The sequence below is a fragment of the Phocoena phocoena genome, chromosome 1 (assembly GCF_963924675.1).
Source record: "Phocoena phocoena chromosome 1, mPhoPho1.1, whole genome shotgun sequence".
Classification (NCBI taxonomy): Eukaryota; Metazoa; Chordata; class Mammalia; order Artiodactyla; family Phocoenidae; genus Phocoena; species Phocoena phocoena.
The window spans coordinates 156,326,367-156,343,827 of NC_089219.1; the positions used below are offsets into that span (position 1 = coordinate 156,326,367).

Below are 17,461 nucleotides of genomic sequence, written 5' to 3' on the forward strand. Positions count from 1 at the left end.
AGGACCTCACTCTCCTTCCTCACAATCAAAGGAATCTAAAGAACCAACCAAGACAAAAAGGGGTATCATCAATGTAAACATCACCTTCCCCTGTCTCTAAGGCACACAAAAAAATCATTCGGTCTTAGGGATCTCTGGGGGTTTTTATTGCTTTCAGTGACACTTTTCAGGAACTTGAGATTTGATGAAGGAAAAAAAGACCAATTTTAGGTTACCTAGATTATAAGTAGTTACCCTTGTAAGTGTGCTTAAATATCAAACATGAATGAAGGTTGCTGAGAGTAACCTCACAATCACATAATTTTTTTTCTAGCATGTTTTTAGGTATTTTAAAAAGAAGAGATAAAGTGTAAGACATCATATGAATAAATAAGATAATATAACAACTTGTATGTTTTAAGAGGTTTCTAGACCAGGATTTCTCAGAAAAATGATACTAAATATATTTTCTCTGGAGAAAATATTGTCTGCCTTGGAGAATATATCTGTATCCAATTTGCCATCACTTCTCTTAATGTAGCAAATAAAAAATAGTCTCATCAGAAATTACCATGGTGGAATAGAGATATTTTTAGAGGATTGTTTTCCTCAAGATAGCCAAACATGAAATAATTATAACAAAAACTGTATTATTTTTATGATGAAAACACTCTCTCAAACACAAGATGCAACCTCTTGGTCCACATTAATACTAAAACTATCAACATCCCCACTATCTAAGTTAATAAAGCCAATGATGGGAATTATTTGAAAATTTAACACCACTCCTCACAGCCAGAAAACAGTATGTTTGCAAAAATCAATTCCATTTTTAAACTGATAGGAAAAGGGAGCAGTCTCTTAATGTACATCAAATTTCAAAGCACTTTATCTATTTTAGAAATGGAAAATATGTGACAATCCATGCTCATTATGGAGCATATTAAAAAATTCAATCATATTCTCTGTGGGAATGCATCTAACCTTCTTTCTGGAGTTACTTCAGAGAAACATCACATCTCTGTCTTTGAGGTTAAACAGAATAGAGACAGTTTAGATGACTGCTTTCACAAGGGTGAAAACCACACCCTGGTCTTACTAAATTCCAAATCATTCGCTGAAAGAATATCAGATACTAATTTCACATGCAAAATAACAAACTTTGGTCACGGGTGAAATGTGCAATCAATTATCAATCACTGTTGATAATACAACAACAAGAATTTAAACCTCAAGCTCTTTTCCTCTCTCTTGCTCCTTTATTCTTAGTGAGCTTACTATCATATATAATCTAATATATGCCAAATTTAAAATCTGAATTGATGAAAGGACTTTATGTTCTGTCTCTTTTCATTAAGTTTGTTGGAATGTGACGCTTTCCAATTTCAGTCTGAAGTCCTTTCATCAATAACTCTCCCATTGTACCTTCTCCTAATGAGGAACACTGAATCTTAGGCATGGAGGCCCAAGCAGTGACCCAGGAGGGATGACCCTTATGCCACAACACTGGACTATTCAAAAGACAGAGACCTCTCTGCTCTGTGATGTCATCACGGGACAATTAAATGGATGGGAACATTCTTCATTTCGACAAAATCTGCCTCCTTTATCCAAATCACAGTAAGACAATGCCACACCTTTTTCTGATAACAGCTGCTCAAACACTTGAAAACAGATGAGTAATAGCATTTAGCTTCTCTGTCCTAAGCTAAAGTTCTCAGATCCTCTCACTTATTCTCATACATCTTATCACCGCGCCTTACCCACTACCCTCATTTTTCTGCTCACCCTGTTCAAAAGATAGTCAGCATTTCTACACATTACCCTTGAGAATGCAGTATCTGGGACGGGATACCATACTCCAGGTGTGTCTTGGCCATTTCAGAGCATGGCAGAAACATGCCTTCCTTTCACCTGGATGATAGGGGTCAGTTAACAGGGTCTAAGAATATTTTATCTTTTATAATTTTTCAGAGTATAAATGTGACACACTCCCTGTAGAAATTAAAATTACCTATGATATCAAATATCCCAGAATAACTACAATCAATATTTGGAATATTCTTTCTCTACCCGTTTCTCTAGGTGTCTATTTTTTAACAAAATTGGGATCATATTACATATAATTTTATATACAGAGAATTTCATTTCATATTTCAGCATAGGCTTTTTCCACATCTTTAAAACTCTTTGAAACTCTCATTGTGAACAGTTATGTATCTCACCTTGTGGGCACATCTTATTTAACCATTCCTTCTTGTTAAATATTTATTATAACGTAAGTGTAATATTCATAGTTTCAATTATTATCTATCCTTGTATGTTTAACCACTCCACTTTCTCTGCATGACTTCAGATAACTTACTTGTGCAAAATATTTTAACTTTGTATTCATATTGTTGAATTATTTTCAGAAGGTAATACCAATGCACCCATCTACCACAGCTTTAGGAGCACTTATCTCACTACTACTTTTGCCAGGATTACATATGATTTATTTTAAAAATTTTAAATGAAATGGATTGAAGACAAGTGGCACCTCTTTATTTTAATTTGCATTTTTATGACTAGAAAGGTTAAACTTAAAAAAAATTTTTTTTAATAGCCAGTTATATATTTTCTATTGTAAATTGTCAGGTTAAGCCTGAATTGTATAGTTATTTTATACATTGCTAATACTGATAGTTTTCAAAGATTGTCTATTTTCCTTTTAATTATATTTTTAAACATAAAAACTAATTTTTAAGTTAAATTTATTTGACATTTATCTTCATGATTTCTTCTGCTGTCTTTAGGCATGAAAAGTTTCCCCTATCCTAACATTAGCTAAATGTAAACCTCTATTTTTGCTCTTTCTTTTGTTTGTTTGTTTGTTTGTTTGTTTGTTTTGGCTGTGTTCGGTCTTCATTGCTGCGCACGGGCTTTCTCTCTAGTTGCGGTGAGCGGGGGCTACTCTTCATTGTGATGCGTGGGCTTCTCATTGCGGTGGCTTTTCTTGCGGTGGAGCATGGGCTCTAGGCATGTGGGCTTCAGCAGTTGCAGTGCAAGGGCTTAATAGTTGTGGCACGTGGGCTCTAGAGCACAGGCTCAGTAGTTGTGGCACACAAGCTTAGGTGCACAGCGGTATGTGGGATCTTCCTGGACCAGGGATCAAACTGGCATCTCCTGCAGTGGCAGGCAGATTCTCAACCACTGTGCCACCAAGGAAGTCCCTAAACCTCTATTTTTGAATAGGATTTTTTCTCTTTTTCTATATATTTCTTTCTTTGCTTCCTTTTCCTTTATAAAAAAGAATGGCTTTTAAATCAATTTTCAATGTGTTTTAATGTGGAGAATAGGGCAAGACATTGTTTTTTCCTCAGAATAACTTCTTTTGAGAGCATTTGTTGACTAATCTATCTCATCCTCACTAATGTGTGATGTTTTCTACCAAAAGCTTTTATTATATACCAAGAATATAAATATATCTCTATTCATTTCAGAGCTATCTATTCTACCACTATCATGAGGTTTTATTTATTGCATACTTAATAAAAATGTAAATGATTTCCATTGTTTACCACCAGTCTTTTGGATTATGACTTTCACATATTTTAATTATTTATTGGATTTACCTTTGGTCAGTTGGAGGAAGTTCTCAAGTAAGATTCTTTTTCCTTAATAAAATGATTTGGGTAATAGAGTAATAGTTTAAATTATACCTGAGAGTTTCTATATTTCCACTGTACATGGAAGACAAGTTGCCTAAGTACATTCTCTACTTCCTTAAATTATATACATGCTGTTTCACTGTCTTGTGGCATAGACTAAATTTTGATTGCATGTAGCTAACCTTTTTTTTCCTGCCTGGATAATACACATGATATACTTTTTTTGTATTTATAGAATATAGCTATAGTTTACTTTTTTAATTTGCAGAATTAATGAAAGCAAAATTTTAACTTGATCTAAATAGATATGCTCTCAGTAACTTCCAAATGTAGTAGGATTTTGAAAGTGGAAGTTTCAGCTAAGTCACATTTGTTATAATTGATGAGCCAATATTGATACATTATTATTAACTAAAGTACACAGTTAACATTAGGGTTCACTTTTTGTGTTGTAAATTCTATGAGCTTTGACATATGTATAATGATATGTATCTACCATTACAGTATCCTATAGAATAGTTTCACTGCCCCTAAAATGTCCTATGCTCTACCTTGCCTCTCTCAAAATCTAAAAACCACTGATATTTTTCCTGTCTCTATAATTTTGCCTTTTCTAGGGTGTCATAGAGTTGGAATTGTATAGCCTTTTCAGATTGGCTTCTTTAGCTTTGCACTATGAATTTAAGGTTCCTCCATGTCTTTTTGTGGCTTGATAGCTCATTTCTTTTTATTGCTGAAAAAATATTTAACTGTATAAATGTAGCACAGTTTCCTATTGAAGAACATCTTGGTTGCTTCTAAGTCTTGACAATTATGAATGAAGCTTCTATAAGCATTAATGTGCAGGTTTGTGTATAGACAATAGTTTTCAACTCATTTGGGTAAATATCATGGAGTATGAATGCTGTATCACATGGTAAGAGTATGTTTAGTTTTGTAGGAAACTGCTAAACTGTCTTCCAAAGTGGCTGTACCATTTTGCATTCCCACCAGCAATGAATGAGAGTTCCTTTTGCTCTACATTCTCACCAGCATTTGGTGTTGTCTGTGTTTTGGATTTTGACTGTTCTAATAGGCGGGTTGTGGTGTCTTCATTGTTTTACTTTGAAATGTCCTAATGATATATGATGTTGAACATCTTTTCATATACTTATTTGTCATCTGTATATCTTATTTGGTGAGGTGTCTATTCAGATCTTTTGTCAGTTCTTTTTTTTTTTAACATCTTTATTGGGGTATAATTGCTTTGCAATGGTGTGTTAGTTTCTGCTTTATAACAAAGTGAATCAGTTATTTTTGTCAGTTCTTAATTGGTTGTTTCTCATTGTTGAGCTTTAAGAATTCTTTGTTGTATTCTGGATACTAGTCCATTTTCAGTTATTTGTTTGTTTTGATATTATGCTCCCAGTCTGTGGTTTGTCTTCTCATTTTCTTAACAGTGTCTTTCACAGAGCCAAAAGTTTTAATTTTAATAAACTGACATCATTTTTTTTCTTTCATGCCTGTGGTGTTGAATCTAAAAACATATCACCAAACCAAAAGTCATCTAGATTTTCTCCTATGTTATTTTCTAATAATTTTTAGTTTAACATTTTACATTTAGGTGAATGATCCATTTTGAGGTAATATTTTTAAAAGGTGTAAGGTCTGTGTCTAGGTTCATTTTCTTCCTCTTTTTTTGAATGTGGATCTTCAGTTGTTCCAGCACTATTTGTTGGGAAGACTATCCTTTCTCCATTGAGCTGTTTTGCTACTTTGTCAAATATAAGTTGACTATATTTGTGTGGGTCTATTTCTGGGCTCTCTATTCTATTCAACTGATGTATTTGCCTATTAACAGTACTATACTGTTTTGATTACAGTAGCTTTTATAGTAAGTCTTGAAGTCAGATAGTATTAGTCCTCTTACTTTGTTATTCTGTTTCAGTATTGTGTTATTCTGTGTCATTTGTCTTTTCCATAAACTTTAGAACAAGTTTGTCAATATCCACAAAATAATTTGCTGGGATTTTGATTCGGATTGTGTTAAATCTATAGATCTAATATTGCAGAACTAACATCTTGACAATATTAAGTCTTCCTATCTCCATGGAACATCCCTCCATTTATTTTGATTTTTAAAATTTTTTTCAGCAAATATTGAAATTCTTTCAGTATTTCCCCCCATATAAATCTTGTGCATATTTTGTTAGCCTTATATCTGTATCTAACAGCATTTAACATTTTGTTAAATGCTAATGAAATGGTATTGTGTTTTTAAATTCAAATTCCAATTGTTCATTGCTAATATATAAGAAATCAGTTGACTTTTGTGTATTAACCTTATATCCTGCAACTTTATTATTATTACTTATTAATTCTAGGAGTTTTGTTGCTGTGGTTGTTGATTCCTTGGGATTTTCTACATAGACCATCATGTCATCTGTGAATAAAGACAGTTTTATTTCTTCCTTCCCAATCTATGTATGTTCAGTTTCCTTTTCTTGTTATTATATTAGCTAGGACCTTCAGTAAGATGTTGAATAGGAGTGGTGAGAGGGAACACCTTGCCTTGTTCCTAAACTCAGAGGGAAATCATCTAGTATTTCACAATTAAGTATGATGTTAGCTGTAGGGTCTTGGTAAATGTGCTTTATCAAGTTGAGGAAGTTCCCCTCTATTCCTAATTTGCTGAAAATTTTAATCTTTGAATGGGTGTTGGATTTTGTCAAATTGATATAAGCATATGATTTTTAGCCTGTTGCCTATGGAATGCTGAACTAGCCTTGTATACCTGGAATAAATCCCACTTGGTTGTGGCATATACTTCTTTTTATACATTGTTGGATGTGATATACTCATACTTCATTGAAAAATTTTGCACCTATGTTCATGAGAGAAATTGTTTGCCTTTCTTGCAGTGACTTTGTTAGGTTTGAGTATTAAGGTAATGCTGGATTCCTAGATTGAGTTAGGAAGTAGCCTCTCTGCTATTTTCAGGAAAAATTGTAAAGAATTGGTATAATTTCTCCTGTAAATGTTTGCTAGAATTCATCAGTGAACTAATCTGGGCTGTTGCTTTCTATTTTGAAAGGTTATTTCTTATAGATTCAATTTATTTAGTTGAATAGACTGTTATCTTTAATAACAGATACAGGCTTATTCATTTATACATGTAGGCATATTTATATTAACTGTTTTCTTGGTGAGTTTTGGTAGATTGTGCCTTTCAAAGAGTTTGTCCATTTCATGTAGGTTTTCATATTTGTGGGCATAGAGTTGTTTATAATATTCCTTTCTTATTTTAATGTCCATGGGATCAGTAGTAATTGTCCCTCTTTTATTTCTGATATTAGTAACTTGTGTCTGCTCTCTGACTAGAGGCTCATCAACTTTACTGATTTTTTCCAACAACCAGCTCTCTATCAGATTGTATTTCTCTATCAGTTTTCTGTTTTCAATTTCATTAATTTCTTCTCTAATTCTTATTTCTTTTCTTCTGCTTAATTGGGTTTAATTTGCCCTTGGTTATCTAGTTTTCTAACGTAAAAGTTTAGATTATTGATTTTAGAGTTTTCTAACATATGCATCAATGCATATATGTATAAATTTCCAAGCACAGCTTTCACTGCATCCACAAATTTAGATAACACGTATTTTTATTTAGTTTGAAATATTTTAAAATTATTCTTGAAACTTCTTTTTGACCCATACGTTATTTAGAAGTGTGTTGCTTAACTCTAAGTATTTTGTGGTTTTCCATCTATGTTTCTGTTATTGATATCTAGTTTAATTCCACTGTGGTCTGGGAATACTTCATATAATTTCTATTTAAAAACTTTTAAATTTAGTAAGGTGTGTTTTGTGGCCCAGAATGTGGTCTCTCTTAGTGTGTTCCATGGGAATTTGAGGAGAAGGTGTATTCTGCTGTATTGGATGAAGTATTTTATGATGTCAATTAAATCCAGTTGATTGATGGTGCTCTTCATTTCAATTATGTCCTTACTGATTTTCTGCCTGCTAGATTGGTCAACTGCTGACAGAGGTGTGTTGAAGACTACAGCTATAATGGTGTATTCATCTATGTCTCCTTGCAGTTCTTATCAGTTTTTGTCTCAAATTTTGATGTTCTGTTGTGCACACACATTATGTCATAATTTGACACATTATGTCTTCATGAATAATTGATCTCTTTATCATTACATAATGTTGCTCCTCATCTTTGATAATTCTCCTTGCTCTGGAGCTGGCTTCATCTGAAATTAATATAGCTACTCCACCTATCTTTTGACTAGTGTTAGCATCCCTTTACTTTCTCCATTGCTTTACTTTACTTTTAGTTTGTACCTCTGTCCTTATATTTAAGGTGAGTTTCTTAATATATAATTAGGTCTTTTTTATTCACTCTGACAATCTCTGCCTTTTAATTGGTATATTTAGGCCACTGCTGTTTAAAGTGATAGTTTTTATAGCTGGATTAATATCTACCATATTTTTTATTGTTTTCTATTGATATTTATCACCATTGCTCAGTTTCTTTTTCTTTTCTTTAGTTTTCTGCCCTCTATGTTTTCGATTGAGAATTTTTACAATTCCATTTTTTTCCTCCTCTCTTAACATAGCAATTCTACTTCATTTTAAACTTTTCTAAGTGGTTGCCCTAGGGTTTTCAATATACATTTACATCTAATCCAACTACTCTTTCAAATCACACAATACTACTCCATTCAAGTACCTTATAATAGATTATTCCCAATTCCTTCTCCCTTCTGTACCTTATAACACTGCTGTCATTCATTCCACTTACCCTTAATCTATAATCACAGAATACACTGTTGCTATTATTATTTGAACTATTTTAAATTAAGAATAAAAACTAGATCTGAGTTTCTGACCTATGTCATTTCTTTCTTTCTGAAGACATTCCTTCTGCATTTCTTGCAAGATAGGTCTCCTGATGACAAATTCCCTCATTTTTTGTTTGTCTGAGAAAGTCTTCATTTCTCTTGCACTTATAGAGGATAATTTTGCTGGATATAGAATTCTAAGGTGTTTTTTTTTCTTTCTTTCAACAGAAAATATTTCACTCTTCTCTCTTGCTTGCATGATTTCTAAAGAGAAGTCTGATGCAATTGTTAATCTTGCTCCTCTGGCTTCTTTCAAGATTTTCACTTTGTCTTCATTTTCTGCAGTTTGAATGTGATATGCTTAGGTTTAGATTTTTTGATATTTACTCTGGTTGGTATTCTCTAAGCTTCCGGTTCTCAGTTTGGTATTAATTTTTGGAAACTATTGGTCATCACTGCTTCAGATATTTCTTCTCTTCCTTTCTCTTTCTGGTATTCCTATTACATGTATGTTACACCTTTAGTAATTATTTCACAGCTCTTGGATATTCTGTCTTTTTCAATCTCTTTTTCCTCTTTGCACTTGAGTTTTCAAAATTTCCACTGATATTTCTTCAAGCTCACTGACCATCTGCTTGGCCATGTCCAGTCTATTGATGAGCACATCAAAGGCATTCTTCATTTATGTTATGGTATTTTTTTATTCTAACATTTCCTTTTGATTCTTTCTTAGAGTTTCTGTGCTTCTGCTTATATTGTACCTCTATTCTTTATTCTTTTATGCTGTTCACTTCCTCCATTAGCACATTCATCATACTTACTTGTTTCAAGTCCTTGGTTTGATAATTTCAACATTTCTTCCATATTTGAGTCTGATTCTGATGCTTAATGTGTCTCTGAGCTGTTTTTATTTTCTTTTACTGTATGTGCAGTTTTTAATTGAAAGCCAGACATGACGTACTGGGTAAAAGAAACTGAGATAAATAGGTGTTTATTGTGTGGTTTTATGTATATCTGGCTAGAGGTAGGATGTATTTATTGTTTTCTTTTGCTGTATCAGAGGCTAAACTTTCATCTGGTTTCCTTGTTTTTGTCTTCCCAGTTGTCTCTGGGTTTCCCTGAGGCTTCTTAAATAAGGCCTGAGATGTGCAGTTCTTTCCTTTGCAATTCCCTCTTGTTATTTAGGCTCTGTTAAGGTTGTGGTAAGGTGTAGGGAGAAGGGAAGCATCCTATAGTCCTGTGATTAGGTCTCAATCTTTTAGTGAGCCTGTGCCCCAGGGCTGTGACCTTTACAAATTACTCTCATATTTTTTTCCCCTCATTTTGGTAAGACCAGGGTTGAAGTTGGGTATTTCCCTTCCCTCATGTTGTGGCTTTGGTACAACCCTGATCAGTTTCTCTTAAAGACAGGTCTTGTTAAGAAGAAGAGAATATCCTGAGTGTATTTCAAAATAGTTTCTCTTCCCCTTCCCCTGAGAGATGTACAAAGGGATTTTTCTTCAAACTTCACTGTGAGAATCTGGTAGGGTTCCTGGAGGTAAAACTCACAAAAATGTGTGGTGTCCCCTTAAGATCCTTCAGCTCAAGTCTGTCTACTCTGAACTTCCAGCAATTTGTCGATTACAGTTTAGGATTTCTTACCCCAGCATTGGTTCCTCAGAGGTTTCTGCTCTTGGGCTTCTGTTCTGGTAAGTTGTATTTGCCTGTCTGTCTCTCCAGTTTGGGGACTAACAGTATTTTGCCCAGCGACCTCATTCTGAGATGAATCTAAGAAAAATTGTTGATTTTCAGTTTATTCAGCTTTTTTTCTTATTGTGAGAATGGGAGTGACAACTTCCAAGTTCTTTATATGCTGGAATGGAAGTCCTGATTCACTTTTTAAAACTATTATTGATTTTTCTTGCTCTATATCTAAACATTCATTAAATTTTAATTTTAAAACAGATTAGCAAAAGGAAGAAAATCAACAGAATTTCAACATTCGTAAATAACTATTGTTGATATTTGTGTATATATCTTTTCAGTCTTTTTTCTGCACATGTCTGCCTATTCCTCTATCTTTCTATCATCTATCTATCTAGCTATCTATCATCATCTATCATCTATCTATCTACCTATCTATCCAGCTACCTACCTATCTAATTACTTATGCCTCTCCCAACAAACAAAGAATTAAAATGGGCCTTTGGACCTAAGATGGTAAGATTGTATGCAAATATATGGTTATGATATTACCTTTTAAAAATTCTTTGCAAACTTAATAGGTAAAAATATAAGTGTTTTCCATTACATTTTTTACTTCTTTGACATTTTCTCATTGATGTATGAGTTCTATATATAACAAAAGATTACTCTTTTATTATATATAATACCATATGATACACTATCATTCACCTTATTTTTCTATTTTATTTTGAGGTCTGCATTGCTTTTGAACCTAAATTAAAGAGATTGAGTTGATGGTTTTGTGTGATAAACAAAAGTCTGGAGTAACTTAAGTTGAATCATGAACATAACAAGTTAGTGAAAACAATAAATTGAATATCAAAATTATGGATAAAATAATGGAGTAGTAACACTGTGGAAGTTAATTTAACATCAGTATATAATAAAATCCTCTACTCTCACATAATAGAATACTAATACAGTAATGAGAATAAACAAACTACAACTACATGCAATAATATGAAAGAATCTCAAAAGATGTTGAATATAAAAAGAGTGATATTAATAATTTCATTTATATAAAGATTAAAAGTAGGCAAATTTATCTATGGTATGAGAAGTTACCATTGACCTAGGGAGTAGTGACTGGAATGGTCACTAGTAGGGCTCTGGGATCCTGGTGATTTGGCTGTGTTCATTTCATGAAAATTCATTGTGCACTTATGCTTTGTGTAGTTTTCTGTATGTATGTTATACTTTAAAAAATTATTGTTGAGCAGGACTTCCCTGGTGGTGCAGTGGTTAAGAATCCACCTGCCAGTGCAGGGGATACAGGTTTGATCCCTGGTCCGGGAAGATCCCATATGCCTGTAAGTAACTAAGCCCATGTGCCACAACTACTGAAGCCTGTGTGCAGCAACTATTGAAGCCCGCGTGCCTAGAGCCTGTGCTCTGCAACAAGAGAAGCCACTGCAATGAGGAGCCCGTGCACCACAATGACGAGTAGTCCCCGCTCACCACAACTAGAGAGAAAAAGCCCATGCACAGCAACAAAGACCCAAAATAAAATCTAAAAATTAAAAAAAAGTATTATTGAGATATAATTGACATATAACATTATATTCATTTCAGGTGTACAATATAATGATTCAATATTTGTATATATTGTAAAATGATCACCACAATAAGTCTAGATAACATCCATCACCACAGAGTTACAAATTTTTTTCCTTGTGATGCATATTTTTTAAATCGACTGTCTTAGCAACTTTCCAATATACACTTCAGTATTATTAACTATAGTTAACATGCTGTACATTACATCCCCAGGACTTACTTCTTTTATAACTGGAAGTCTGTACCTTTTCACCCCCTTCACACCATTTCTCCCACCCTCCCAACCCCGTGGCTCTGGCAACCACAAATCGGTTTGTATGAGTTTGTTTGTTTCTGTATCTATGAGTTTGTTTTTCAGATTCTACATGTAAGTGACCTCATAAGGTATTTGTCATCCTCTGTCTAACTTATTTCACTTAGCATAACGTCCTCAAGTTCCACCTACATTGTCACAAATGGCAAGATTTCATTCGTTTTACAGCTGAATAATATTCCATTATATATGTGTATATGTATGTACAAATATATACACAAACACATACATACAGGCACACCTCATTTTATCGCACTTCTCTTTATTGTGCTTTGCAGATATTACATCATTTTACAAATCGAAGGGATTTGTGGCAACCCAAGTAAGTCTGTCAGCACCATTCTTCCAGCAGCATTTGCTCCCTCTGTGTCTCTGAGTCACAGTTTGGTAATTCTCACAATATTTCAAACTTTTTCGTTATTATTATATTTGTTATGGTGATCTGTGATCTTTGATGTTATTACTATGACTTGCTGAAGGTTCTAATGATGGTTAGCATTTTTTAGCAACCAAGTATTTTAAAATTAAGGCATTGTTTTTTAGACTTAATGCTACTGAACACTTAATAGACTACAGTATCATGTAAACACAACTTTTATATACACCACCAAAATTTTGTAGGTGGTCGGGAACTGAACCTACAATATCACTGAGGTATGCCTGTGTCACACATTTTTTTAATTCACTCATCCATCAATGGACACTTAGGTCACATCTATGTCTTGGCTATTGTAAATAATGCTGCACTGAACATGAGGGTGCATATATCTTTTGAAGTTCGTGTTTTATTTACTTTGGATAAATACCCAGAAGTGGAATTCTATTTTTAATTTTTTGAGAAACCTCCATACTGTTTCCATAGTGGTTGTACCAATTTACATTCCCACCAAGAATTCCCAGTGCACAAGAATTACTTTTGCTTCCCATCCTCACCAACACTTGTTACTTCTTCTCTTTTTAGAACAGCCATTCTAACTGGTGTGAGGTGCTATTTCATTGTGATTTTGGTTTGCATTTCTAGTATGTATGTTATACTTCAATAAAAAATTTAAAAAGACCTGTACCTTGACCAAATACCAGGTTCCCTCCAACCACCAATAAAAAATGTGTCAAGGGCTTCCCTGGTGGTGTAGTGGTTGAGAATCTGCCTGCTAATGCAGGGGACACGGGTTCCAGCCCTGGTCTGGGAGGATCCCACATGCCGCGGAGCAACTAGGCCCGTGAGCCACAACTACTGAGCCTGTGCATCTGGAGCCTGTGCTCCGCAACAAGAGATGCCGTGATAGTGAGAGGCCCACGCACCACAATGAAGAGTGGCCCCCGCTTGCCACAACTAGAGAAAGCCCTCGCACAGAAACGAAGACCCAACACAGCAAAAATAAATTAATTAATTAATAAACTCCTACCCCCAACATCTTCTTTGAAAAATAAAAAATGTTTCAAGGTGGTGCCTATCATAGTGTATCTGCAAGAATATTTATAATTGTGGTCTTGTGCTTTATAGTTTGTGGTATAAATAATGTACCCCCACAGTACTCTCTCAAAGTACTGTCTCAGTGCTCCCACCAGGTCACTGTGGATTTCCAAGGTGAGAAGAAAGGTGATTCATTCTATATTGACTCCACCTTGCAATGCACACATCTGAATGTGCCCAGAATTAAATTGGCCTAAATTCCCTATACTACATCTCTTTAGATCAACTCTCAGTCGGTGTTAACTCAATGGTGGGAAACCTTTCACAATGAATATGTATAAAAAGTCAAATTAAAAAACCAAATGAATACGTATAAAAAACCAAATTATTGTACAATTTAAATATCTTACAATTTAGTTTGTCAATTACACCTCAATAAAGCCAAAAAAATGTAACAGACAAACAAAACAAAAACAAAGTCTGTGCAAAGGATATAAACTGGCTCCATAGCAGGGCTGTGTGGAACAAGTTTGGTTGCTCTTCACCCCTCAGACCCAGAGCATCAGCACCACTATATTTTGAAAGGCCAGTCCACTGGACTTCTTTTTTTTGCTCCATGATGATTGTATTTTAAGAATCTCATTGCTCCTTTCTATTATTGGGCCTCAGAATCACTCTGATATAACTCAATAGGTTACAAAAACTTTGAATCTTATGGAAATCCTTAAACTTCTTATGCAAATCTATAACCTCTTCTTCAGACACTTTTAAACTCCAAATTTTAATGTATTTTTGTGTGCGTGTGCACACACACACAACACACACACACGCTTCACCAGACTGCTCCAAACTAATTTATTCAAAGAAAAATTTACAGAAATGTATATAAAATTTCAGACAAACTCCTGCTCTTCAAAAGACCATGATCTGATAATATTAAAACAAGGACTAGGAAGTTAGTATAAATGAAACCCTTCAGCAGTGTGACAAACAGAATTTTTACTTCAATTTAACTAGTTGCTCAAATTCAATTAATATAGACTAAGAATCCATTAGCCCTTGAAGAGGCTTCATAAAAGTACCAAAACACTAAATACACAAGTTAACCCAAATCCCAAATTACCTTTGACATTTGCTATAATTTGGTGCATTTCCCCTACTATCATCTTGAGTAGTTAGTGTGTGGCAATTCTGTCTGGAGTTCTTGATAACTGAAGAGTCCTTTTCAGTGTTAAGACCTTAATTTTTTTTTCTGGAGTAAACACGGACATGCTTAAAGAAGCTAAATTTATTTCATAAAGGTATTAAATGCAATAAAATGAGTATACTGCGTTAAGTGACGGCATTTAAAAAAACTAAATCTCACTCCATATATTTTCTACATCTCTAAGTTCATGTAATATAGTATTTTACATTAAATTTAAGTATACTTTAAAGATTCTGAGCTTCTTTTTGAGATTTCCTCTTCCCTACTACACTTCTGGCTAATGGTTTCCAACCTATTTAAACTAAATAAATGGCAGCATCAAGCCAGATCAAATCAAAGCAAACCAAACAAAATGCAATGTAGCACATCACCTTTACTTGAATTAGTAAAAGCTTTATAAGGATTAATTGCTCTCTGCTACATTTTTTGGAAAGGTTTAACAGTAGGATTATGCAAGAAGAAACAAAATGAAAAAAATTCAACGAATAGTACTGATAGGATAACTTCATTTCTGTTTTTTGAAAATAAAGATACTTTATATAGGAATAAAGCTAAAGCAGTCCAGGAAAATATAAATTGTGTTATGAATCTATTAAATCTGAGTAGAGATTTTTATTCTAATGAGAATATTAATTTCTACAGTTTAAAAACTTGTAGTAGTGTGTTCGTATTTTCGTAATAAGACTTTTTCAAAACCAAAATAAAAATAAGGACACTTTTTGGAGGTAGAAAGCTCTTCTTATCATTGTTTATTTAACACTACAGCCAATGAATAGAGATAGAGCTTATGCATTTTGTTGGGGAAATAGCTATTAAAAGCTCTTATAGGAGCGTCCTGCTGCTAATGTCCTTGCCAGCATCATCTCTGTATTAACTCTCACTAAGGACCCAGAACTCTAAAAACCAGATATGAGGCAGGACCTGTGTGTCTGACATGGCCTCCAGACAAGTGTCATCACTTCACATGCACCTGGGACCACTGTAAAAAAATTTTTTTCTTTTTAAATGGGATAGAGTTGTAATGTAAAAAATAAATAGTTGAAGGTAGGGTTGGATTAGGTGCATTCCATTCTCAGAGGCATACAGATAACCCAAAACTCTATTTTTTTCCCTCTAGAAAATAAACAATAACCAAGTATTGCATAACATGTTCATTTTAAGTGATATAAAGCCCCTCATAAGCATCCACAAATTGAATAAGGGACATGGAACTAATGGCTTCAGGGTGGTTTCTGCCTCCAGGTGCTCCTTTGGATGACTTTCTAATTGAAAGCCTAATGAGGGGTAAGCAGGGGACCCCTTGGAGAGCACTCATATGTGCTTCTTGCTCTGTGGAGACACAGAGGACTGGAGCCTGACTTACACTGGTTAGAGCAAAAAACAACTGTGAACAGGTTCTGCTTCCAACAGGGCACATAGAAGGCAAGGGATTGGCTGAGCAATTCTTGGGGGATGGAGCAGGGGAGTGTGTTGAGGTGAGATCAATCGACATGCTGGGAGAACATGAGTTTTTGCTGTAGAATGGATGTGGGCAGTGTAGGGGAACCGGCATGGAGTGAGTCCTCTTGGGTTGCCAGGAGGATATAGGCCATCAAAGTTAAACTAGGCTAGAGATGGGCCACCAGATGTCCAGGGGCATAAAGTGGAGAAACATGAGAACATAATGTATTAACCAGTTTCTAGAGATGGCTTAAAACAAAAAAACAAGCAAGGAAAAATCCTACTTCATATCCTTGCAATACGTATGCATGTGGCCTCACAATCCTTTATACCATGAGTAATAAAACTCAAGCTGAATTTTGAGTAGGAAAGACAGTTAAATCTCAATTGTAATTTTTTTGAATTCAAAAAATTCCATATGAAATTTAACAACTGCATTACTATCTAACATTTAAATATATATCAATATATATCCATAACTATATATATATAGGTATAGATACAGATATATATACAAACCTTTGGAAAACAGACCTATTTTGGTCTGTTTCTAAAGGTAGTTGAGAGGAAAATTTTAAGATATTCTCAAAGAATCTTGATTTGTCTCATGCTGTGATCCTGTTATTTAATAATAGTATGTAAATATTATTCTCTAGGTCTGTGTTTAAAGAAATACATAGAAAACAAAGACCTAGCATCAAAATATGCTATATGAGAGTAGACATGCTTTCTTATGAATGCTCATAACCATTGTTTAATTCCTTACACAAAGTTTTCTGGTATTAATCAAGGACATTTGTTATTTGTTACTCTGACTCACATGGTTTAACATTACTATTTAAGAAAACCAGCTAAGTTACTGTATGTAGATTCAATGACCAGTTACATCATTAGAAGTATGAGCTGATCTGAAACTGAGCCACCTAAAATGTTTCCATGAAAGTTGACATTCAAAGCAGGTTGTTAGTAAGTTTTAAAAAGAAAAATTAGTGGGGGAACAACATTTTGACTAATACTTTTACTATCAATCCAGAAAAATGTAGATCATAAGCCATGCAAAACTGCTTTGTGGCAGTCTTCTTTCTTTCAAGTGTATGAAAGTATCAAGCACCTCAAAAACAAAGAATGAACAAGCAAGTGATGTCATGTTAGAAAAATGCATCGTTTTAAAAAATATTATACTATTGAACTCTAGTCATCTTACACAAGTGGCATCTTACAAAAGTGGCAATCTTTTCTTAAATAATTCACCAAGACTTTGGGACAAGTGATGGAGTTACTGCATTCTGCATTCTTCCTTTACTTTCCAAAGGCTGAGATTATGAAGTTAGACAACGTTGGTGCGCTTGC

At 34.1% G+C, this 17,461-nt stretch overlaps 1 protein-coding gene across 7 annotated transcripts in view; it reads right to left on the reverse strand.

The window, feature by feature from the left end:
- The window catches only part of RGS7 (regulator of G protein signaling 7), a 625,816-nt gene that overhangs the window by 65,535 nt on the left and 542,820 nt on the right, over positions 1 to 17,461 (reverse strand). The window lies entirely within an intron of this gene.